This window comes from Pan paniscus, chromosome 5, assembly GCF_029289425.2.
Source record: "Pan paniscus chromosome 5, NHGRI_mPanPan1-v2.0_pri, whole genome shotgun sequence".
In the NCBI taxonomy this organism is placed as follows: domain Eukaryota; kingdom Metazoa; phylum Chordata; class Mammalia; order Primates; family Hominidae; genus Pan; species Pan paniscus.
Genome location: NC_073254.2, coordinates 117,865,242 through 117,892,116, shown reverse-complemented (window position 1 = coordinate 117,892,116; position 26,875 = coordinate 117,865,242). Strand labels below are relative to the sequence as shown.

The window sequence follows — 26,875 nt, the reverse complement described above, 5'->3', positions numbered from 1 at the left end:
AATTAACTGGTGAGGGTTGCAGCACTTGCAGGACTCAGGGACCATGGCCTGGTTGGAAATGACTGTTACCACAGTATATATATAATAATGCAGGGTTATAAAAAAAAATCTGTCTTATTTTAAATCTAAAATATTTTAAATTTTAAATTTTGGTATTTTATTTACCATGAATTTTTTACATTCATTTTTATTTTTAAAATGTTATATCTAAATATTCTTTATCTTGACTTTTGAACATTTTAGTGCTTCCTTAAATTTTACATACCTTTGGCTTCCCCATAATCCAGATTTGGGGTTCAGACACAAATTATTAATACAAAGTGGAATACAAAAGGGTGTCTGCTCTTGAAGAACTAAAGCTGTAGTATGCATTTCATTTCCAAATGAATATCCACTAGCCTATAGTCTTTTTCCTCTCACTCTACTATTTATTTTGTTGTTCACTTTTACCTCTTCATTTTCATTATTTTCTATCTCCTTTAGTTGGATTTTTCAATTCCTGCACAATTTTTAAAATATTAAGATCTTTAATTAAAATATTCTCAGAGAATTTCATAATACTACTCAGATGCCTTAAACATAGTATTTAGAACACGAGTTAATCTTACAGATAAAGACATCTCATTATTATAAGCATGAACTATTGTAAGGCAATGCCTTAAACAGCTTTTAAACTATTGCACTGGCTCCTGTGCTAAACAACCATAGATTTGTACAGTCCTATTTGCCTACCTACTTTTGCTGTTTGATTTCTCTTTCCCTACTACCACTTTACTCAACACATACTTACAGACCATCAACTGTTGTAGGGGATGCCAAGCTAAGCATTACTAGTGGTACACAAGACTTTGTAGTTATATCTGCTCCTAAAAGTGCCCTCTTTTTTTTTCTTTCTCACTTGATATTTTGAATCTGCAATCAGCTTGGAAAATGAATAAGCATAATAATAAATCCTGAGTGGGAGTCTGGGGACCACCTCAGAGTGGCATACATGGACTTTCATTAAATGGGCTTTGTGATTATTGCAACTCTTTTATAGCTTTGGGTAGCCCATCTCTGGATTTACAACTGTTTTTCAGAAAGTTGAATAATAAGTCAGTTATTGGGATGAGTGAAACTTCATAAGCATGGATTCTATGAATAGTTTATAAATTTAATTGATCATTTATGCCATTTCTACTGTGTATGGACAACTACATTTTCAGAAAATGTCTAGTGAACTTAAGTTCAAAGATTTTTCATGAAGCATTCATTATTAATTATAACCAAATATAATTATTTTAGACTGATAGTTCACCATCTTTGTTATCTGTATTGTACAGCCCAACAATGATTTTTATTAAATTAACAATTGAAAGTAATATTGTAAATTATTTTCTATTGGTTTTAAATAAACTTATTCTTTACCTGATTTTTAAGGTGCTGATTGGTAAAGGTCTTGAGACAAATTTACTTTGCATAATCAATAGTAGATACTGTGATAGGGATATGGTAAATGCTGATGATTTATTGAATATTCAGATGTGATATTTCAAAAAAGGTATGATAAGCAGGCATATTTGCTCTAACAACTGAATTAAACACTTAAATATACAAATTTTCTTTAATAACATGAATACTTTAATATTCAAGTCACAGAAGTTGATCACCGATATCTTACTCAACATATTAGACTTCAGTGAAGGAAAGAACTGGGGTCCTAGTGTTTACTGAATGTATACTGTGTACTTGGTGCAGAGGACCATACTGCAGGAGTTAACAGCACAGGATTCTTGGCTTGATTACCAGCCCTGCCACATACTAGTGGATGAATTAACCTCTCTATGCTTCTGTTGTACCAGTCATTGGGATTATTATAGTAATGTATATCTCATACAATTATTGTGAGGAGTAAATGAGCATATGTAAACAGTGCCCACAGAGGCAAGTGCTCAGAAACTATTAGCTACTGTTATTTTATCTATAATCTCACCTATTACTTATTTCAATACTCTGAGATTGATGTCATGCCCACTTTGTTTGGAAAAGGAAACCCAGATCCAAACATATATCATTTATCTGTCCTAGTATCCCTAAAACTGAAACTTACATTTGATTATTGTGAAGTGTGACTGTAGCTAATTCAAGGATATTTATGCAATATCTTTGTTTTATGTTTTTATATTATTCAAGTTCCTAAACTGAGAGAACTGTAAAAATAAATAAAATATGGTTTACCTGTTAATTCTGACCATAGCCTAGAATTAATCAACTTTAAGAAAGGAGAAAAAAAAAACCCAAAATCAAAAAAGAAATTTAGAAAAAGATAAAAAGATAGAAGAAGCTGATCAAACAGGCTTGCTTTCATTCCAAAGTTAAAAGTTCAAGACAAAAGGGAGAGCATAGCTTTTATTTATATTTCTTGCTCACTTTCCTAATCTCACTTCTGTCTTTTCCACTGGTTTTCTTGTGACTCTTCATGTGCTGTTTGCTAAGCATATTGTACCTCTCTTTTCCAGTATACCTTAATTTCTGGTCTAATGCATCTTATTGGTTTATATCATAACCTTAGCATCATTGCAAAAATGGATGTAATGGTTTCCTGTACAATAGGAAAACAAATTAACCCCTTGAAAACTGCCTCTTTACTATGTTAATCAGCAATTCCATTACTAACAACTGCACATCCATGCATTTTGGTTGAGTGAGCATCTGTCTCCTGGTTTGTTTCTTGTCAAATTTACAGATTATTCTGCATAACTTTTCACCCTGAATCTCCACTCTACATGACACAGGTAAAAAAGCACACTGCCAAGTGCAACACTCTTTCTTTAGAGAGTAAGCATGCAGTGCAAATTCATGCCATGAGGATCTGCAAAGCTCCTTGAGCCCATGAACAGGTGTGAAAAATGTGGTGGCAATCTGGAAAAGCATCTTTTAGAAAAGCATGTTTTAGACTATTGTATTATGTAGGCAACAATGAAATTGTTTACCCACAAAACAGCCACTCATAATACTAATATTTTTAATGTGAGGATATAACTTTGAGAATTTAAGTCTATAAACAGTCTCCATTAGAGAATGCACAGGTAAATAATTAAAAAGTCAAAATCAGAATACCAACAATAGCCACATATTTTATACATAAAAAATATCTGCCTTCTTCAGTTGGTATCACAAAAAGAAATATTTCCTTGTAGCAGCTGAAAACAGTAGAATCCAGATCCTGAATATTTAATAGAAAATAAAATGATATTTATTTTTAAGTGCATTCTACATTCAACACAACTGCATACTCACAACAAATCTATTGCGTTGCCCTGACATAGTTACTGCAAAGGTTTTTCCTTTGCTGTCCCAAGGGCCCAATTGATTTATCTGCCAGAAGCCTAAAGCCCAAAAATAAGATAGCTTTGAGTTTACAGAGGTCATTTTTCATTGTCTAAATAAAAATTTCTAAACAAAAATCTCTCATCCTGTTAACCGCAGGGTCCTTATCTCCCCAGAGGCTACAGCAACCTGAAAGAAGCCATTTCAATTCTTTCATGAAGAAAGATAAAAGCAAGTTTTCGATTAGAAAGCCAAGCAAAACCTTCTTATTAAATGGTGGTAACAGTAACTAGTTGAAAAGGCAAAACTGTTCTAGAATGGAATGGGGCGGGGGAGTAGGAAATTATTATGCATGAGACAAACCTTATGAAAAGATTGGGAAGACAATCAGAGACAGTGACATTGGAGGAGGCAAAAAGAAGTTTATGAATCCTTGTAACTTCTCACAGTTGTTTTACCCAAATCCTTAATAAACTGCCTAGCTTTATCAAGCATGTTTTCTTAATTGTGTGTGCCTACTTTTATCAACCAACATTAACTACATGTCACAATAATTATGCATTCAGGCCCATCTTCTCTGATCTGTCATCATTCAGAGTGCTTATGCAGCACAGGCAGAGGTGGAATGTGGCATGTTACCCAGCTTTAGAATAATAGATTTTGTGAGGCTAAGCCAAAAGGAAAATTATCAAAAATGACTTTATAGACTGAGTTTTGATAACGAAGATAAACACAGACACTAATGGTGATGCCCTGGGAAATAAAACAGCCATGAAAGAAAAAGATTCTGCTATTTGGAGAAGTCTGCAATAAGTGAAAGAGAATTAAAAAACATTGCTCATATTTTAACTTAATTCTTTCAGTATAATGTAGTAGTAGTAGAAATGAAATAATTTGGCGGTATGTTTTCATGAAAACATAAACTAGTTTATCCTCCAGTTAAAGAGCTGGGGTATCATTCTTAACATCTCTGAGAAAGAGACATGGTAGGGATTTGGGGGGAATACTTTAATTCAGTAAGCTTAATTTTTAAAGTCTTTTCGGTTTGTCCCATGAATGTATCTCCTATTAATTATTTAGGTTTTTATTAATTTTACATCTTGATATAAAGAGAGACACCCCCACATGAGAATAAACACTCTGGCATAAACTATAAAGAGTTGGGCTTTCCTTATCTGCCTGCTCTTACCCTAAGGTAGTATCTATGAATATAAATTTATTCCTCTCAGTCCAGGTATATATTTTGAAAAGCAACTGAATGTGCTCTTTATTCTGTACCACATAAAGAACATACTTTTCCTCCTTTCCCCCAAGAAAATATGAAAATAAGATTTCTACATATTGACTGTAAAATTTAATTGTCACAAAGCAGAGGTGGTCCAATGAAACACTATCAGAAGGCATGGCTTCATATTAAATATTTTAATGCTAAAATTATTTTATCTGACAGGGAATATCTAAATTTTTTAAAAGTTTACTTTGCAAGGAATTCATCCTAGTGGATTCAGACAAAGGCCATGTTGCTCAAAACCAGATAAAATATGAGAATATAACATAAGGAATTTTTGTTTGTGCCTGTATGTATGTGTATGTATGTGTTAATAATGCATTAATTGTGATGGCACTGTACTATGTTTTTGTTTTTGTCCTATAGTTATGATGGGTAAGTGGCAACAGTGGCTTTAAGTATTTCTAGGTCAAAATTATCTTTACTATTTCCTATAGGCTAAAACTTTGAAGCCTAATTTGTCACTAGCTCATGTGTTACAAAGGGATCCAGTATTGCCTCATAAGAAAACATGTGCCCACAAGGCCACCTTCAGGCAAAGTGTGATGGTTCTCTATCCAGTGATGAGTATTTATTATATGCCCCAAGTATTGCATATAGGGTACCAAACACAGGAGCAGTTTTACTGCTTCTTAAACATATGAATCTGCCCTCAACCAGAAATACAAAAGACTTCCTCCCTGGGCTTTCATCCAAGAGTAGAATGTTGATCTCTCAGATCTTGTATGCCCATCAAAATCTAAACTGTGTGAACTATAATGCTTGGGGAAAAAGAAACCCCCAAAACTGAAGGCCATTCTCTCTCTTATAAATTGTAACTTCTGCTTTGAATCAGAACGTTCCACAAGAGGGTATGATATATTGCATTTACTGGCCCCACACAAAATTGATGTCACTGAGTTGTGTATTGATGCCCCGATCCACTCTATAGAAGGATGCATACAACAAAGCAACTCCATAAAATTCCTATAAATAAAATTGCAGTTCACATAGCAAGGTTGCAGAAGAGGTTACACCCTGCATCATCTGATGTTCTTCATATATCAAGATTCACATAGGAAATGTCATTTAGAAATCAGTACTCAAAAAAATCTATGCTTCCCCTGAGAAACTATTAGAGCTTATCTTTGTGGATACTAAGCTTTAGAAAACCAAATTTATCTATTTTATTCCCATTTTTCCTGTATTACCCATCATTTCAACTATTTTTGGGAAACAGGGTGTGGCATAAATAATAAAAGAAATGGTTAAAATGAATGAGCTCATATTACAAAAGTCCTACAGACTAACTAAAAGGAACACCTGACTCACATTGGCTTGAGCAGCACAGTCATGTTCTAGAGGGAGGTGGTCCATGGCTGGTGCTCAGCAGTGTCAGAAGGACCAGGTTTGCTCCACCTTTCTGCACTGCTTAGACTTTTTTTTTTTGGTCTCTGTGCTTGCTGACTCTTGGTTGTAAGATTGCTGCCACAACTCTGCATAATAAAACTATATTCAAAGATGCGATGAACAAGGAAGGACAGCACTAGCCACACCTGGGTCAGGAAGAAAGTATCACTAGATGCTCGCCCAGCAGACTTTTCCTCATGCCTCACTGGATGGATATAATGAGAACTTACGGCTCCCCTATTGCTGCAAGGGAAGCTGAGAAAGAGCATACTAGGCTTTCCAGAATTTACAGTAGGGGTGGCATGAGAAAGGGCAGTGGCATGAGAAAGGGCAGTGGTATGTGGCTGGTAGATTATCCAGAACAAAACAAAACAAAAATTATGCTCTGCCACAGTTATTGAGAAACCTCAAAGAAAGTTTCTAAATACTAGTCATTAAGTTCAAAAATAATAAATTATCATATGAGTATGGCAATATTATAAAATAGCTAAGAAAGTGGTAGAGTTTTGTATTCATAATCTGGATGGTTACTTTTAAAATGTGTTCATTGTGATGGCATCATACTATCATTAGCTGAGTTCTCAAGGCCCCAAATAACATGAAGTTTACTTTTAGGATAGTGGATGTAAATCCTGCATCAGAATGAGTTCTTAATAATGTCTAACCTTTTTGGCCAACTTCTTGTGAAACCTAATAGACCATCATTGTTTTTATACTGTATGAAGTGTGACAAAGAATAAAACATCCACTCTGCCTGTATCCTTTTTTGTACTATGTTCCTGCATTATTAGCATTATATTTAATTTGCCTTTTCTTAGCAAAAATCTTTTCAAGTCACTTATTCCTTTCATAGGGGTTCATTTAAATGGGTAATATAATTCATAAATCCACTTACCTTGGCATGTAGAAACTGTAATATTTGACATTAAGATTAGTATGCATCAGGCATAATTCAAAAGGTTTTATTCATATTTTCTGATTTTGTCATCATAACAGCCAAACAAGACAAGCAATGTTAGTATCTCCATTTTATGGATAGAAAAAAGGCTTAATGTGGGTTTAGAGGTTACTCACCTAGTAAGTTGCTGAGCTTGAATTCAAAACCAGGTTGGTCTGATCCCAAAGTCTTCTTTCTTAATCACTCTACCAATACATCAGTTAATTGAGTAATCAATCAAAATTCAACCACGCACAGTTCTCCATGAAATGGAATTTTAAGGCACACTCAAGATCTAAGAAAAAGGAATTAAAACAAAACAAATACAATGTTATGGACTTATTGAAGGTAAATCTCTGGGGAAATTCAATGCAATTTTACATTTGTGTATAATGTAAGGTACAACAAAGGTTTATCTCTAGCATAATGGCTAGCATCAGAATGTTCTTAATCACTATAATTTATAAGAAAAAATGAACATATTATATGAAAGCTGAAAACCAAAGGAATATTCTAGTAAACATTCAACCAATAAGGAAATTCAATATTGCTGCAAGGGAAGCTAAGAAAGGGCTTTTATTTTAAGGCCCTATTCAGTTAATTAAAGACTTTACTATATATATTGGAAAAGTCATGTGATTTCTATCCCCAAATCTTCCATGAATGCAGTGGTGACATAAACAACTGTGAACTTCCTATAAAGAAACAAATAAAGTAGCAAATTCAATGACCATCTGAGTATCTGCTGACATTCTCATTAGAATTCTTAAACGCAGGTGGCTCATGCCTGTAATCTCAGCACTTTGGGAGGCGGAGGCTGGCGGATCACGAGGTCAGGAGATCGAGACCATCCTGGCTAACACGGTGAAACTCCGTCTCTACAAAAAATACAAAAAATTAGCCAGGCGTGGTAGCGGACGCCTGTAGTCCCAGCTACTCCGGAGGCTGAGGCAGGAGAATGGCGTGAACCTGGGAGGCGGAGCTTGCTGTTAGCCGAGATCGCGCCACTGCACTCCAGCCTGGGCAACACAGCGAGACTCCGTCTCAAAAAAAAAAAAAAAAAAAGAATTCTTAAAAGCAGACACCATGCACATGTTGTGGGCCACCAGGTTAGTTCATACTTAATAGCAGTATATTGACTGTCACCAAACAGACCTCATTCTACACCATAATCCAGCTAAAGCATTGCACCATTTCCCCAAATTCTTAGGTTTTTTTGTTTTTGTTTTTGTTTTCCCCTCATGGATCTTATGCTGACAAATTTAAATTAGAATGTTTTTAAATGCATCTATTTGACCTTAAATTATGATTCCAAACACTATCAAGCTTTTTGTTCTAACTCAGATGTGGTAATTAAAAAATAATTACAATGCTACTATCTAATAAAATGAAATTTTCATCCAGTCTGCTGTTACATTTCATTTGAATCATCACAAACAATCATTTCATTTCCAGATCATGTTATTAAGAAATAGGTTGTTTGGTTCTTATCAGTCTCTTATTTTCTTTGAGAAATTAGGTATTTCCCCTGTTTCACCATCAATCTCTAAAGTGATAATTTCTAATTATTTAGATTTGGGTGCAGAATCTCATATAAATCGGGTTCAAACTTATGTGATGTAGGGAAAACAGTGAAAAAGTTCTCAGAAGCATGAACTGATGCTTGGGTATAGTTGTTACGGACTACAAAACACAGATGCTGTTTTACCCTCTTTTCCCCAAACCAGTCTATGTTTACATTGAATCACTTCCTAGAGCTTGAGAAATCTTGTTTAGCTTTTTTTGTGTGTTAAATAGTTTTCCAGCTCAATGTCATCAATTTTTACGCTCAAACAAGTATGTGTCTCCTTCTTGAGGTTTGGTGGCATATATTGCCAAATCAATTACATTCAGAATCATGCATCCAGTCCTAATTTAGATAGGTTTGAAATTTTATTTAAAGGCCTTTTATCCATCCTACTAGGAACACCGAATATGTGATATGATCTGCCAGATGGCTTCACCTGCAGTCTCACTTCACACATGTAAAAGGGCTTGCCTGGTATAGAAAGTCCCCAAACAAGTAAACACAAGCATCTTTCTGAATATAAATAAAATTATCTTATATAAAAATAATCCTTTCAATTGAGATACTTGTATGTTCCTAAATTTTTGCCTGTATGAAGTTCAACGCACTCCACAATTTATTTGCCACCCTTCCCAGTTAAAACTATTAGTACACAAACAATAGAACTGGTCAGAATCTTATAGGGAAGTTTAATATGGTCTCTGTCTTCAAGAGAATAATAATAAATATACAATGTAATCTAATTTTGACATCCTTTCAAGTGTTCTGGGAATATAGTGATTTACATATGCTGTTAGGCCTGGAGGTTTTCAGGAAAGGATTCCCTGGAATAGGTGATGTTCTAGCTGAATCTTATGAGTTTAATTTGGCCAGGAAAAGGTGAAGAAAGCATCTAGCCAGAGAGAAGATCCCCAAGACAGGTACGCAGGATGGTCAGGAAACAACAACCAGATTTTTATGCCAGAATATAAGGCATGAGACATATTAGTGGGACCTGAGTCTGGAGACTGGATACAAGTGCCAGGTAAGGCCATTCTAAGAGGTTCAAAATGTACCATAGATCAAAAGGAGTCAACAAAGGGGTTTAAAAGGGAAATAGATGGGTTAGGTTTTAGGTCTGCATTTTTGAATTATTGCTTTAACTGCAATCATTGCCACAGGTTGACTAAGGAAGAAAAATGAGAGGTATGATCTCTCAGGGGGGAGGAGTTTCTCCTAATGAGATCTGCCTCCTCACATGCAGAGACCCTTGAATCTGTGAGTTCCTTGTGCACATCTAATTCTGGACTTGCATTCTACAGCTACTTTTTCCCTCCCCTTCATGAGTTAAGCCTCATGTACCATTCTCTTCCCTATACCCTGATTTAACTTCCTTAATTCTACTATTCTCTAAGACTCCAGTCAACTCCTATCAACTTCCTTCTCCTGGAGAAGAGAAATAAAAAGAAGCAAATAAATTGCATTCTTCAATGAAACAGGCTGCAAATGCATAATATTAATCATATGTTTACATATTTCACATACCAAACTATTCTAAAACCAAACAGCTACAGTGTGGCTCTATGTAATTAGTTTCCTTATATTTTATGTTTATCCAGTGATATATCCATTTTATGATAAAAATAATTTTCGTAGATACATATACAACACCAGCCAATGACATAAAGAATACAAGTAAAAGTTATATTCCAGGAAAAAATCAAATGATTAATTCCTAAGTGTTCAAGTAGAACATTAAAAGAGAAACAAATAGGACCATACACATAGGTATGTGTGTGTACATATATACACAACTATGGGAATAATTATTTTTCTATTTTAAGATATGTTGTTGAGCTTACTTGGTTGCTAGAAAGAGCTTTGTAAAAAGCACCCTGAAATAGCACCATGGAGACTTAAGACAAAAAAAAAAAAAAAAATTCCACTACTATATAGCTTTCCGTGTGGAAACCATAATGCTCTTGATAAAGACCGTCATGTATTGGGACATATATGCTGTTTTCTACTATTTCTTTGATTAGCCCTCATTCTTGCTCTTCAGGGTTTCTATCATAATACAAGAAAATAAAATTTTAAGCCCAGAAGGATTTTTACAGTAATGCAAGCTATTGATCGGTGCATTTTTTTCAACCAAAGCTTACTATTGCGTCCAGATTCCTTACAGTTCCAATATGCCCAGCGGGTTAATATTAGGTAAGGTACAAGCTGTTAGAAAACTACTAGTACATTTTTTTTTCCACTCAGTGTTGCTACATATTTCAAGCTCCTATGGGGAAATAATGAAAACTTTATTTCTTTGTTTTATCCAAACCTCAGAGTTCAGATATGCTTTGAGTGAAAAAGGTCAGTCATAAAGTACTCATTCAAGCCGTGATTTTCCATTGTTGGTTAATGCTAAGTTTTTTGTTTGTTTGTTATTTTTTATTTTTATTTTTCATAATTTCAAGGTAGTTTTTCAGCCACATCCCCTGCCCTGCCTACCCCCTCTAGTAGTCCCAAGCATCTCCTCTTCCTATTTTTACGTCCATGTGTACTTGGTTGAAACATTTATTTTCAGGGTCATGATCACGCTTGTTGTCTCACACAGAATGACATCCTAAATAGCGACCTCCCCCACCACAGAAGACTAGGGGTAAACTATAGACATTGTTATTGTCTTCTCTAACTTAGCATCTTATCTTTCCACAATCTGCCCCTTCCAGTCTCTGCTTGAACCTTCTTCTTCTGACTTCTGGTCTCAGGTCCTTTGGCTATTACAGCTAGACGCATCCTATGCCTAATCTCTAGAGACTGGCCTTCATTCAAAGGCAACTTTAGGAAAAGCTTAAGCTTCAGGGGCCCTCCTTTGCACAGACCCCTTCCATGGCCCTGAGTGGGACCTAGCAATTTGCCCACAAAGTCTTTCTTTATAGTTATGTTGAAAATGTTACAATTTTTGTGTTTGTTTGTTTGTTTCTCCCAAACAAGACTACCCCTCCCATATTTTATAAGCTTCAGGACCCACAAAACCCAGGATTACTTTTAACTTCAGAACTAAGCTGGCTTTTTGATTGAAGTTCTCCTTCCAGAGCTCTTTTCTCTCCATCTGCACCAGCTGGGTTCTACTCACTGAGGCCGGTAGGCATGTTCTGGCTTGGCCCCTCACTCTTCAAGACTTCTGGGATCACTGCCCTGCCAGGTTCAGCTCTGGGTCCTGCTTATCAGTGTAGCAAAATCAGTATAGGAGAATGAAGTACAGTAAATAGTAAAAAACAAAAATTGCCCTAAAAGCATATATGTGAATAAAATGCAAAATTCAGACCCCCAACATAGGATAGAAAACAGTTTATTTTCATCATCTGCTGCCAATTTTTCTGGGACTTATCCTAGAATCAGATGAAAACTGAGAAAAAGAAAACTTACTTTGAATGCCAAACATATCTAAATATCTCTGAGTGACAAGGTTTAGCCACAGATCTTGGGTCTTGAAAGTATGTTTGTTTCCACCTAAATGCCTGGCACCATCAAAGACTACAGAGCAAGTAGATGATGCTATGCATGTGGGGCTGTCCACCTGCAGAATGGCAGGTGGAAAATTATTCAGGAGAAGGAATTTAATTGGTGACCTTTAAAATAATGACTCATTACCTTAAAAGACTTTTATTATGTCAGCATGAGTACTTCAATTGAAATTAATATATTTAAATCAAAAACAGTAGGTCTTATTTAACCTATCTTTAACCAAAAAGTACATTTTAAATAATTTATTGTGATTCTTTACCTTCCCCCTTCCCTTTTCCTCCTTTTCCTTTCCTCTTTTCTTTGTTTCTTCCTTTCTCCTTCTTTTCTTTCTTCCTTCCTTCCTTCTTTCCCTCCCTCCATGAAACTCTCCTTTTGTTTCTTGGGCGGTTTCCATTTGCTCATTTGCAAATCAAATAGTAACTGCAGAGTAGATTCTAACTCTAAATAGTCAAAGCCCTTTCTCCTGGATGCTACTGACCAAAGCGACTTCAGGATTAACTCTCCTAATCAGGCAAATAAGTCAGGCAGACCAGCATTCAATTTTTGATTTGGCTCCTATTAGCTGCTACATGAATTTACCTGGACATAGAAATGAGATAATACATGGAAAGCACCTAGTAATGATCCGGGCCCTTAACAAAAGTTAGTTAATTGCATTCTTCCTCACAACTTACTACTTTTCTCCTAAATGACCCAAGAAGAGAAAAGTCATGGCATATACTATATGCCCAGCCCTTAGGCAGCCATTTCAGTTCTTATATTTGGCCTGCAATTTGCCCAAAAAGAATGACTGAGATGGTTGGAAGCTCATTAACCAATATGCTGACTGTATTATATGACCCATAAAAATTAGATTCCCACATGCTAACATGGATGTGAACCTAGTGCAAACATGTACAATCAGGCAGGTACTCTAGTATCAAGAAAATATGCAGCTGGGCAGAAGCTGTATTTACTAGGACATGCTTGTGATTTTCAAAGCAAAATTTTGCTACCAGTTTTCATTATATTCTGGACTATGTAACTTTTATGGCATACACATTTATAAATAAAAGCATCAGAGCCTCTAAATCACTGACTTAGGCTGAAATGATGCCTTTAGGGTTTGGGATTATAAAAAAATAAAAGGAGACCTAGCAGGGATCATAAGGCAATATCCTACAGGAAGCAAATTGATACCTGGGATTACAGTAGCAATTCCTTTCTGGCATTCATGAAGGAACATATTTTAGATAAACAAATAGGCAGAACATTTTGGATCTCTGTAAATAGATCTGAAAAGTCAGGCAAGAGCCTTTCCCTATATGGGTGCAAATGACATCATTCATAACCTTTTGAGCAACTGGTACATTTGGAAAAGCTGTAATTTGCAGATATGATATTAAAGTTGAACTATTCACTCTATTTTACATTATAGTCCTATTGGCAGGACATGAGAAAGGCAATCTATGACTATATTTTTCATGATTTTTTATTTTAGTAATATAACTTTACCTGTAATGCTTCCATATTAATGTAAATGTATGTCTTTATGGACCTGAAAATAATAAATACTGATTTATGCCCATATCAGTCTTTTATTATAAATACCATGATTGCTTTTTTTTTCTAATAGATATACACACATAGGAAGTTAAGTGCCACACAGAAGAGATACTAAATCATAGTTATTTTCTATTTCTCCGTCACATATTCAACAAGCATCAGTGTGCAAAGTACTAAGGAAGGAGTTTGGAGGAGCTTGAAATAAAAAAGGACACATCGTGTTAATTTAGAACTAATAGGAGAGAGGAGATGCTACACAAATGCTTATAATGCAAGAGGAAACTTAGTTTGCTCCATGAAAAATGGACAAACACTGGGCCATAGGATTGCAAAACAAGGCAGAAATATGTCCAAGACAACACAAAAAAGCTAAAAATGTCATTTAACTATTCCTAGAATTATAGACAGAATTTTGAAAAGAAAAATGTTGGTGAGATATAGTCTAAGAGCCTGGTTTTAGGTAAACTTGTGTTTGTTCCTATCAGATAAAACTATATGAATCTAAGAAATAGGATTAAATTCTAATAATTTACTTGACTTTAGAGCATATAAATTTCACCAATTATTTCTAATCTGATGAAAAGATCAAAGTATGTGAGAGATAAGAAACAATGTGAGCAAAAACAAAAAAACTACTAACTCTTTACTGGTTATTTTGTTTGAAGCTCAATGACTAGAGATGGAAGGATGGAGTAGCTTTACTGACATCTTCTGGGAAAACTCTATGGCATGTCCAGGGAACACTGTAGCTTCAAGTAAGACCACATATACTCTATCCTATTTCGTGGAGCACTTATTTTAAAAGATATAAAAATCTGAAACATCAATAACAAAGTATTACATGTTGGTTATAGTTTCTTTTTAGTGCATTTTTTACATTTAGTTAACAATGAAAACATATTATTTTGATTTTATTTGAATATACATACATCTGGATAGCATATAGGATATAAATTGGTTGTGCTTGTTTGATAAAGTACATAAATTACTCTCCTTTGTTTTCATGCCATTCCCTTTCATTATTTATAGTTATGCTCAGCGAAGAGAACAAATAAATCATATGACGACACCATACAAACCTCTGTTGGAAATATTACATGTTGGCATACACTAATCCCTTTCACAGGGTGAAGGCATTGCAAACAGCTCCTCATGCCCTGAGTTTCCACTGTGCACCTAGGGTCACTCCTGGGCATGTGTATAAAACAAATGTTACTACTGATGAAAAGCAAGCACTCAGGACCTGGAGAAAAGCACAGGGTAGGAGTGTTTGATACATGAGTAACGATAAACAAGAATTCTCACCTACTTAAAAATTAGTTGCAGGCCATTACTAAAACAACTTTCCCATCAACTAAACATATGCTAATAACTCCTGGGTTTGAAAAATTACCATGGGTCAGTACCAGGATATTTCACATTCTCGAAGGTAATAATTCAAGTATCAACGAATGCAAGATACATCTGACTATACTCCTTTGCATAAGCAGTGTAAAAATATTCAAAACCAACAGAAAAAAATGCATTTGTATACTCGGTTTGAATAGAATTAGTGAATCGGGACCATGCAAACGAAACTTAGGTGTGAAGGAAACACATCCAGAGAGAAAAGGAGCAAGATGAGCAAGGATTGCAGGAGGATGGGGGAAGGGGGAGTTGAGGAGGACCAAGCAAATAGCCTCTTTTTACATTGAGATGGTTTTGAGAATAATAATGTGCTAGTTTCTTTCTTTCCTTTTTTTTAAATCCAAGTAGCTATTGAAGATTGTAATGATTTCATTCTAAAAAGCAATGCTGGAAAGGCTCTTCGGAGATTGCCAACTCCCACTGTGCAGAAACACTGTGTCCCTGCGTGCTGGTGTAATGGAGACAAACAAAAGAAACACTTCAAGAAAAGGGGAGGCAGAACAGGGAAGGCGAAAAAGCACAGAGAATGTGGTTCCCAGAGAAACAGTAAGAGTTTTAGCAATGACCAAAAGCAAGCATAACTACCCCCCAAGTTTGCAACTGATGAAAGTTAAATAAAAGGCTCAACAATTTAAGTAATATATTACATAATGATATTCTCAGTCAAAATAACAGTAACTTGTCATCAACCATAATGATCTAGTCCAACTTGCAGTGATACCCACTCCCCACTTTAAACTGGCCCAATTTGATTCAATCTTTTCAGGCATCTATCTGGACTCCTATCAGAACCAATATATCTACGAAAGATTATTAGTTATGGAAATGTGTTGCTCTGTTGCTTCAGTCTGCCTGCATCTCTACCATTCTTTTCCTTTCTTTCGGCAAGATCAATGTTTTCAGAATCAACATATATAACTACACAACGAAAACATCCTAATTAGGATGAAACTCCTTAGTTACTTCAGTTCCTATAAAGATTTAAACAGAGTTTATTACTTCCAGATTCTGACCATTATAAAAAGGTCAATAATAATTACTGTTTATTTGCTTTCAAATGCTCTTAATGTGAAAGTTTTCGAGACGGTGAAAACTAGTATTCATAGAAAAACTCATAGTCAACTTTTAGGACAGAAGATTTAAGTTCGTTTTCCATTTCAAATAATTTTAATTACAATGTGTCCATTTTTAACCTACTGAAAGGAAAAGGAGTAAGTTTGCTTAATGCCATTATTTCCATACCAGGAATTGATGCTTCTTTGATATTCGTTATATATCTTTGCATTCTAAACCAACTTATAATCTCTGTGTTATTCATCTTTCTATACGGTTTGTCCGAGGCTTATCTGAGGGATTTTTTTTTTTATTGTTTGGTATGAGTACATTTTGTAAATGGCGCAATGCAAAAAAAAAAAAAAAAAGGCATCTGTTTCTTGTAGCTAGCAACTCACACTCTGATAAAAGAATTGCACTGAATCTTTTTGATGGAAGATCCTCATATTTCTATTCAGAAAGCAAATCACCAAATCTGAAAACTTTGAGGAAAGGCATTTCAGGCAACAAAATGGGGAAAACATGGTAGCCAAAACCACCATACCACAAATGTTGCCAAAATTATTTTTAAGCTCCCCAATTCTGAGAACAAGGATCTTAAACCTTATTTAAGTTTTTGGGTTTTTTTTTTAAGAGACATGATCTTGATTATGTTAGCATATTTTCACTGTGTTACAAAGCCTATTTCTAAAAGTTATCAACAAATAGAACTTTTATTAATTATTATATAAAAATATTTTACTAAAGGGCACAAAATTTGGTTGAATAAAACTCTTTCATATAGGTCACTTACATAATAGCTGTTTAAAATACACTTAATAACAGAGTAGCTATTAAATATAGCTGCTATATGAAAGGAGAGTAACAAAGAACAATATAGGAATTCTGTTCTCCCTGAGAGTCGCTATTTATGATTATTGAATAAAGAAAATCTTTCTTGCTTAAAATGATTCAAGAACATGAAAGACCTAGCTGTTAACAGGCATATCCATTCTTACACACTACACTCAAATGTTTCATTTTGATATCTCTTGTCCTTTTTGATTTAATTATTTAGTAGTAGTACTAGCATATCATACATAATAAAATAGTTATTATTACATAATAGGGAATATTTATGGAACATTTATCATGTTCTATACACTGTTATAAGAGCTTTAAATATACTGACATATCTAATTCTCACAACTTAAGAGATGTATTTTATTATCCCAATTATTCAGATGAAAGGTTAAATAACTTGCCCAAAAGCAATTGCATTTTAACCAGAGGCCCGAATTAAACCTAGGCAGTCTGACTTGTGTATAACACTTCTAGTATTGATAACTCAATGCTTTCAATGCCTCAATATATATTCATTTGAATATATTCCAATTGCATTGAATTTTTTTTACAGTATCTCCAAGCAGTAAAAAAAAAAAATATATATATATATATATGATTTACTAATCAAATTGTAATACACCATTCAGAGGAAATACCATGATTATCCCACGTGTATGTCCATTCTCTAGAAAATAAGGCTTTAAAAGGTAGGCTGTAGAAAGAAAGGCAAAAGCACCCCTGACTGACTTCAAGAAAGGGGAGAAAAAGATGGAGGCCACCCCAAACTCCAAGGAAGGACAACAGATTTCAGCTATTTCCTTTCTTTTCCTTTTATTTCATCAACATTAACAGGGTTAGAAGAGATTACTGTTTGTGTTATCCTTGTTACCTACTTCTTATTTTTAAAAAGGGAAGTAAGTGAAAAGGAAGTGTTGGTCAATTAAATGTTTGTTGATTATGGGGCATGGGCTTTTATTTTCCTCTTTCCTTGCAAGAGAAAGACAATTATTTTTTTCTAGAATACCATTTTTTAAGAAAATACTTTAATAGCAAACGCTGTCTCTTTTCTCTCATTATGATGCTTAACAAGAAAATCTAGGCAGGTGGTCACTCATCCCCAGCTCAGAAGTGGGTTGCGGGTAAACAATTAGTAGGTCAGCCTGAAGAAACAACTTTGCTAACAGGAGGGAACTCCAGATGATGATGGCCTATGGTGGTCTAACCCTCACAAGTAAGTCATCTGCCTATGGCCGTTCATACCTGGAACTGAGTTTCTATTTACATCTAGGTTAGAAGCAGTGGAATTAGAAGTAAAGCAACCAGGACGGTGACACACAAAGTTGAAAAGACACAAGTTGTGTCCTCTAGAAGCTCACAACCTAGGGAATGAGTGAGTAGCAGAGACTGAGAGAGTTTACTATGAGAAGCTTTAAGGTATTGTACAAGTTATTAGGGAGGATAATGCCACATAATCCACGAAGGGGCAGGGACCGAGGCAGTGTAATCAAGAAGGCTTCACAGAAGAGATGACTTGTTTCTGGGTCTTGCAGAAGGTTTTGTCGTCAAGCCAACCCAAGAAAACAGGGAGAGGAATATGCAGAGATGAAAAACATTTCTTGCCAGAAGAAAAATAAAACAATCCAATCAATTTCACTTGTGCAGAAATCAGCCCTTAGAAACTACTTACAAACTCCAGCAGAGCAGAAGGTTTCTCATCCATTTCCAGCAAGTTTGTAATCCCACATGGGGCTCTCCTCATTCATTTACCGAGAGTATGAATATGGGGCAGTAGTGGTGAAATCACCCAGCAATGATTTTAACCCCTCAGCCTTCCTTCATTTAGTCACAGCACCTTCCTCCCATTTTGCTACTCCTCTGTTTGGAGTTCTGTTCAGCAGGGTGCTTGTGGCTTTAAAAATGCAAAATGTTTGCCAAAAGGAACAGTTTTGCCATGTAGCAAATGTTCATACTGTGTAATGCTAATTTATGTCCTTTCCTATAGTTATACAGGTTGCTATGTGCAATGAATTAAACATTAATGAAAATTATTTGATGATGCTATTAGGGAATATATTGAGGAAATAGATGTTTGAATGCAGGTGTTGCCACTCTAATGTGGTAACATTTTTTTTTTCCAAAAATGGAAAAGCCACAGAAATGAAAGCATTTGGAAAATGCAACTATTGAAAAACTTAGCACGAGGAATTTTGTGTTCCTTAATCTAGGTACTAGATACATGGATGTGTACTATTTGAAAAAATTCAGCAGCTTTCAACTTATGATAGGTATACTTATATATTAATATGTTTAAGAAACTTTAGCATCAACAATGAAATATTTAATACATTCACAATGCAGAAATATAATCATAGTTTTTGGTTCCAAATCTAAAATAAAAGCACCAGATAAATAGGAGAAAACCCTTCTCCACACAGGAATAGATTGTTTCAACTCTTGAAGAAATGGAATCAAACATAGTAGGTATTCTGGCTATATGATATTCCAGGGAAATTTGCCCAATATATATACTTATGAATGAAGTATGAAATACTATTTTTTAACTTTTATTTTAGCTCAATATGTTGCTGCTTTTGTTTGTACCTTTGTGTTTCTTTCTGTGTAAGAGAAGTGAACTGCCCTAGAGGCTGACAGATAGTTTATGTGGCATTTAACAATAGAGAGGGAGGTTCCGTCAGACAAAAGTGGCGATGAGCTGACTGACTTCATGGAATACTACAGGTGGGAAAATTACCTTGATGATTTCTACTCGTGCTGATTTTTCCTTTTGCTGACACTTCTGATGCTCTGAAAGTTGCTTTGCTCACATCCTCTGCTACTGGTGTCAAAGCACACTCTCAATCTTCACATGCCAAGAGAGGAGGAAAACCTTATTTCAATGCCCAAAAGACTTAGCTCCTGTCAAATATATTCATTTAACACTCACAGTTGGTCTATGGCAACTTGAAGATGTTGTCTTAAAGTGTAGGGCTGGTAGGGGGTGGGGTGGAGAGGAAAAGGCCTGGTTTTCTAAGGAAACCTTGTGCTTTCCACATCCTGAAGGCAAGTAATAAATGAAAAGTGCATTTCCACCTGTTATTTAGAAGATCTAAGCTTCTTCAGGAGGAGGAGGTGGTAGCCAGAAAAATAAGGCCATTTCAATTGACTAAGAAAAAAGACTTTTCAACAGAATAAAGTGTATTACTCACAAAGCTTTCTCCTATGATTGTCACACAATCTAATTTCTTATTTAGCCTTAGCCAGTTGCAGCTAATACATTTCATTAAAAAAATTATTGCCAGAGTTAATTGCAAGCTTACAATTTTCTTAATGTGTTAAGTGCTACAAATAGCATACCAAAAACATGGTCATTCCTAAATATGTATGGCACTTTATCCTAATCTATATGAAATAGGCACATGAAACTCCAAGTTATTTATAAAAAGGTAATCAAATATTTTAGTAAAGAGTTGCTATCTGGCTAAATTATAGACAGATGACAAGCCATCCTATTTACTCTGACCACATACACATTCATAACGTATGTTCATTTCAGGTCACTTTTTCATCTTCCTCCACCCCTACTCCAACCCCAATATTCTTTATGATCATCTTGTTTGTACCATTGCAAAACCTATCCCAGAACATAGTGAAGTATGCAAACTTCGTTCATTGAGTCCTTTTTTCTTTCCTTAGACTATTTTTAAAAACTGCATATTTTACACAATAAATCCTAATTCAGCCAATACCAGTTCATTCAAATAGCATCTGAATTTTAAAATTGGCTTCTTTTCAGACAATTAGTCGGGGTGCCAATTTCCCAGTCAAATAAAATCATTTTCCCATTAACATTTTTGGTTATATAATCTGCTATACAAATATAATACTATTAAAACTCAATGTGCAAATTAAGTCCCTAGAATATCTCAGTTGCTAATTTGGTCAGATAACTCCAAGCATACATTTTGCTGTCATTTAAATTGGAGATTTTTCTGCTGGCTGATTGCTTTCCAAGGGTGAGAATGTGGCTGAAGAGCCCAGTGCATGTCTCAGATTTTCCACACTTCATACACATGGAAGCTGTCTTTGGGCTGGGACTCTCTCCTCTGTCTGTAGAGCATATTGTACTTGCAGCCCTGCCTTTCCTCCTTGTAGGCTGCCAGACACATTTGCCCAAAAAGAGTCACTCAGTCTTTGATTTTTTGCATGTAAGTTTGGCCTGTCTGATGTTGTTTGCACAGCCATGCCACATTGTTAGAAGTTGTGATTCAATGTGTCCTTGGAGCCTTTCTTTTGCCAGCCCTGCCTACTCCTACTCACAATGCCCCCATTTCGGCTCACTGTTGAGCAGCTGACTCAGGGCCTTAAAGTGAACCATCCCCCAGGTTTGCCCAGTTCCCATGCTTGCTGCTGTGCTGATCTTCACTTCAGTTATAGGCCCAGCTGGGGGCACACTTTTAGTAATCCTGCTTTCCCATTTATGTCACATATGTCTTGCAGGTGATGCGGGAAGCTGCCTGCGACATCTGTGACAGATCCAGACCTCCCAACCATATGGAAGGTTGGACAGTACCAAACATTTGATTGGATCCAGAGTTTGGTGCCACATTTGACTGCCAACCTCCTAAAAGGCACACAGGCCGTCTTGAGTAGGTTTCCATTTCTTTGTTTCCCAGAGCTACAATTCAGAGTTGTTTGATTTCCAACCAGATCAGTAATACAACACCATTATCACCTACAGGTTAAAGATGAAGGCTCTGTGGTATCAGACAAACTGAGACATAAATCCTGTTTATAATACTCTGGGGCACTGCTCTTAGATAAATTACTTGATCTCTTTAAGTTGAAGTTTCCTTATTTGTAAAATTATGATGGTAATTGTTTCTATTTCATGGAGTTAATAAAAGATACAATTATGAGAGTATCTCATGTTTGTAAATAGTTTAATACACACATGTAAATAGTTTAATACACACAAAATATACATAAGAACTCAATAAATGTTAGCTATTAGAATACGTATGATAAAACTGGGTTCTTTAGGCATTACTATAGCATACATGACTTGCAAAAGTTGTATGTTATATTTATTTGATTAGCTCTAAGTTTATTGATTTTATTGTAACTTTCATTGAATCTGTCTTGGAGAATGTCAAAAGGTAAGTCTCCAATTCTTGCCTCAGTCTCTAGACCAAGTAAAATATTTCAATCCATTTCATACTTCCTTCCAAAAAAGCATTAACATTAATGCTTCTTCCACCCTATGAAGGAAGACAGGAATGTCTTGAATGTCAGGAATGTCTTGAATGTCTCAATTCAACAAGAGTTCTTGAAGTCACCTGGACTTCTGCTCACTGCTGGTCTTTCCCTTGTTTCTGTCTTTCTGCTACTCAATTCAGAAAATTGCAGTATAGAATTGGTTACCCAGACCCTCATTCAGTTTCATGTGTTTGACCTTTGAGTCCAGTTAATTAAACCATTATCTTTAGTTCTGTTTCCCACACTGACTTGTCACTGTGATATCATCTAACCTCACAATATCCTCTAGCAGGAGAAATGAAAGAGATCTTAACAGGCATCTTGTCTTCCATGGAATAAATCCATTTCTGCCTTTTGAAGAGTCTGCTGAAAGACTTCTGCTGAAGAAGACCTTACTTGCTTAGTTGAAAATCCTTTCCAACTGATAAATCACTGCCCTTTATACAATCAGAGACTGCCTACTTGGCAGTCTACTATATTATATTGCTTACTATGAACAGAATACATCTTTGCATGCCTGATCTTCAAAATATTGAAAACAACTATAATGGTATCCTTAAATTTCACCTTTTCTAATTTAAGCATACTCAATTCTATCATTCTTCATGATTTCTAGCCCTCTCCCCATAGAAATAGTCATCTTTAATTAGTTCTTAATTAATTATAGTTTATATATGAACTGTAATTTATTTTGTAGAAATAAATTGTTCCTTAAATGAGCACAGCGAAGCAACACAGGAATTGAGTAAATTTTTTGTTGTTGTTCATAAAACATTTTACCAAAGGCAGTGGTCCTATTCCTCTTCTTGCCCTAACTTGCCCTAAATTTTGCTCCCCAGGGCTCTTTTTTAAAATGAGTTTTCTATGAAGATTATAATTTTTTGTACTAGTTTTGGCATTGCTTTCAGAAATATGTTATGTATTTGAACTCATTCTTGGTTCTAAACTCCTTATACCACCTCTTGTGTCGATATGCTTTCCAGGTGTGGGTAACACATGGAGCTGCACACTCGTAGCGTGCCACCTCTCTTGCCTTTCTCACTACAGCTTTTTAAAATTATAAATCAAAATTCCTTTTTTAACCCTCCATCATTTTCTAACTATATTCATCTTAAGAGTCCCTGAACATGGAATTATACCCATATTTCTCTGAACTCTGAAATCTACTGACTGAAATTATATGGTGATCATATTTGGCTATGCATTTATGTAACTATTTAAAATTCTAACATAAAAATATTATTTTCTCAAAAGGTTAACATCACTTCTACTTTATGTACAAGTTCTTGTACAAAACAGTAGAATTTATCACACTGCTTCCTTACCTTTATGAGAAATTATGAGAGTGAAAACACATCAAATGTATTTTAGACTACTGGTATGTAACAAATAGTGCTGTTCTTCATCACTGCCTCTGCCTTTGGACCAGTCTTATTATTGATAATAGGAAAATTTAAAGCACACTTTCCTTCTGATCAGGCTGTCAAATTAAATGCCGATAACTGCTTCACTTCTGTTTCTCTCTCAAATAATTTCTACTTACTTCCTTCATTTAGACCTGTGGATTCACACACACATAGATAAGCATACTCTCTCACCATGAAAAACTACAAATTAGATTTTTTTGTAAACAAGTTTCAGTGATCTACTTAATCATTAAATAGTCTGATCAATTTCAGTGATACCAAGACTGTTACTGCTTTTTCTTTAGCATTTTACATTTATTTTTAAAATACGGTTAATTATTACATATGTGTGTATGTGCATTTGTATATATGTAACTTATGTGTATTGTTTTCTCCTTAGAATTACTGGGTACTTTCTTTTTTTTTTTTTAATTTTTTGTAAAGATGAGGTGTCTCTATGTTGCCCGGGCTGGTCTCAAACTCCTGGGCTCAAGAAATCCTCCCACCTCTGCCTCCCAAATCACTTGGATTACAGGCATGCACCACTGCACGTGGCCATATTAGGTACTTTCTTGACACAGTTTTATAGTTTTTACTAGTTTACCATACAACTAGTTTATTCTTGCTTCCATGACTTCATTATTCTATGTATGTTGCTTTTATTAAACTGAGTAGTATCCAGTTTCTTTCAATTTTGATTGAAATTATTATTATTTTTTCAAATGTTACTTTATATTCTTATTGAATCTACTTCAAAATATACTCTTCCTGATGTCTCAGAACTCTGTCACCTATCAGGTGGCAAATCATCTGCAACTGTCAGCCACGGAGCACAAAAATAATAATTATAGGTTTTTCTTTCTTGAAAACTAGTATATTATCCTTATCTACCCCAAATCAAGGTCTTATACTGAAAGAAGAGATGAAAACACCACTTATGTCCTCAAAGCATTCTGTTTCCTTCCCAAGAAGACATATTGCATGATTCTTCTTCCAGATTTGTTCAATTATTTAACAAATCTTTACTGAGTGCCCTCTCTGTGTCAGCCATTCTCCTATCTAGACAGGCAGGTGAATCTGTTATAATAGGAAGAACAAGTCACCTAGTCAACAAACTGCATTGACATGTTGTGCATAATTCACAGACAGGACTTCAAATCTGAAACCAAATCCTACTTGGGATAGTCCGATCCCTTCAGTTTTTACAAATGGCCTATGCTTCAATTCAGCCTACAGACTTTTCTCTGGAATGTGTTGGAACTATTGTTATACATGATCAGAAAGATGTATTCGAACTCTCCATCCATTCCATTTGGGTTGTTTAGCCATTTACATTTAATATGAAAACCAATATGATTGGGTTTAATGTAACATCTTGCTTTTTATTTTCTATTTGTTACATCTGTTTTTATTCCCTATTTCTTTTGTTACTTTTGTTTGACTATGTTTTATCATCTCATTTTGTCTATACTATTTGCAAAATATTTTGCAAAGTATTTTGTCTATACTATTGGAAAATTAGCTATACCTCTTTTGAAAAGTGGTTGCCCTAGGGTTGAAAATATGCATACTTCAGAGTGTTCCTTTCAATATTTTACAACTTTTTAAATAACTTAAAACTCTTACAAGTGTATATTTCCATTTCTACTCTTTTCATTTGTCTACTGTTAGCATGCATTTTTGCACCCAATACATTGTCATTACTTTTTTCTTTTGAAAACTCCATTATATTTTTAAACATTTTAAATGAGAAAAAAGACTGTTTCATTACTTATTTATTTACTATTCCCAGGGCTCTTCATTGCTTTCTATAGATTCAACTTTCTAGTTGTCTGTCATTTTCTGCCTGAAAAACGTCCTTTTGCATGTTGTGTAGTACAGGTCTGCTGGTGATGAATTCTCTCATCTTTCACTTGCCTGAAAAAAATATTCTTTTGCTTTTGAAAGACACTTTTAATAGGCATACAAGTTGATAGTTTGTTTTTTTTTTCTCATCGCATTTTTAATATATCATTCCACTGTTTTTGGCTTCTTTAAGTTTATAACAATTCTTACTGTTTTTCTATAATCTTTCTTTGGTTGCTTCATCACAGATTGTCAGCAGTTTGATGATGACATTCATTGGCATGGTTTTCATTAGACTTACCTTGCTTGAAGTTTGTTGCATGTTTTAATATGTGGATTTATATCTTCTTAAATCAAATTTGAAATATTTTTAGTAATTACTTTTTCAAATATTTTTCTGTTCCTCTTTCATTCTAGAAATCCAATTGCACTTATGTTAGACTACTTTATAATGTCTCACAAGTTACTGAGCCCTCATTGATTTTGTTTTGTCTATTCTTTGTTTTGTCTATTATTGGGTACTTTCTATTGCTGCACCATTAAGTTCACTGACTTTTGTTTTCCTTCAGTCTCTAATATGTTAATGCCATCCTGAAAGTTTTGGTTCAGATTTTATATTTTTTCTTTCTAGTCATTCTTTTTGGTTCTTTAATATTGTCCAGATCGCTTGCTTCTTCTCATGTCTAGCAATTTGATAACACATACCATAAGTTTTATATTATTGAGTGCTGGATTTTGTTTTATTCTCTTTAAGTATTTTGGATGTTGTTCTAAAAGGCAGTTAAGTTATGTGTGACCTAGTTTGATCATTTTAAAACTTCATTTATTTATATTTTAGAGTGGATTTCAGCCCATCATATTTCAACACAATGATTTGAATAATGTTACTTTATGCTAGCTAATGGGAATTTTAACAATTCACATCCTTTTATGAGGTCTAAAACAATTTTGGCTTAACATTTCTCAGCAAATTTTTGTCCTTAGAATTTGTTTTTTTTTTTTTTTGTTTTTTTTTTTTTTAGTCAGGCTTATGTAGTTTTACCTTATGCATGCACAGGTTTGTACTGGACCATATTGATTTCTGAAGCTCTTTCTTGACAGCTTTTAACTCTCTCATACTTTGCACTGTAAACTGCAGCAATCTCAGCCTCCCCACTCACCACTGTCTCTCAGGGATCGTGATTCGGTACCCATTTTCTAATCTCTGAAAATAGTTGTCTTATGTATTTTTTCTGGTTTTCCAGTTATTTAAGGCAAGAGGATAAATTCAGACCCGACTACGAGTCTTAATAATTGTTACTGATCTATCTTCCAGTTCATTAGTTCTATTTTCAGCTATGTATATATGCTGTTAAAAACCTTCTATTGAGTTATTATAGCTCCAGAATATTGATGTTATTCTATTTATTGATTCCATTTTGTGTGAAGTAGTCCAGAGAGTTTTTTTCTTGAGAGTATTACTCAAAGATACCTTAAAATTCAGTATCTCAATTTTAGCATTTCATCATCTGTGGACCTCTTTCTTTCGGTTATTTCTTTCTTTCTGG

At 34.8% G+C, this 26,875-nt stretch overlaps 1 long non-coding RNA gene across 13 annotated transcripts in view; it reads right to left on the bottom strand.

Moving 5' to 3' along the window:
• The window catches only part of LOC100992117 (uncharacterized), an 843,804-nt gene that overhangs the window by 619,700 nt on the left and 197,229 nt on the right, over positions 1-26,875 (bottom strand). For all 13 annotated transcript variants that reach the window (XR_010112484.1, XR_010112483.1, XR_010112490.1 and 10 more), the window contains one exon: positions 7,061-7,218. This is a non-coding gene — a long non-coding RNA (uncharacterized LOC100992117). The remainder of the gene's footprint in view (positions 1-7,060; positions 7,219-26,875) is intronic.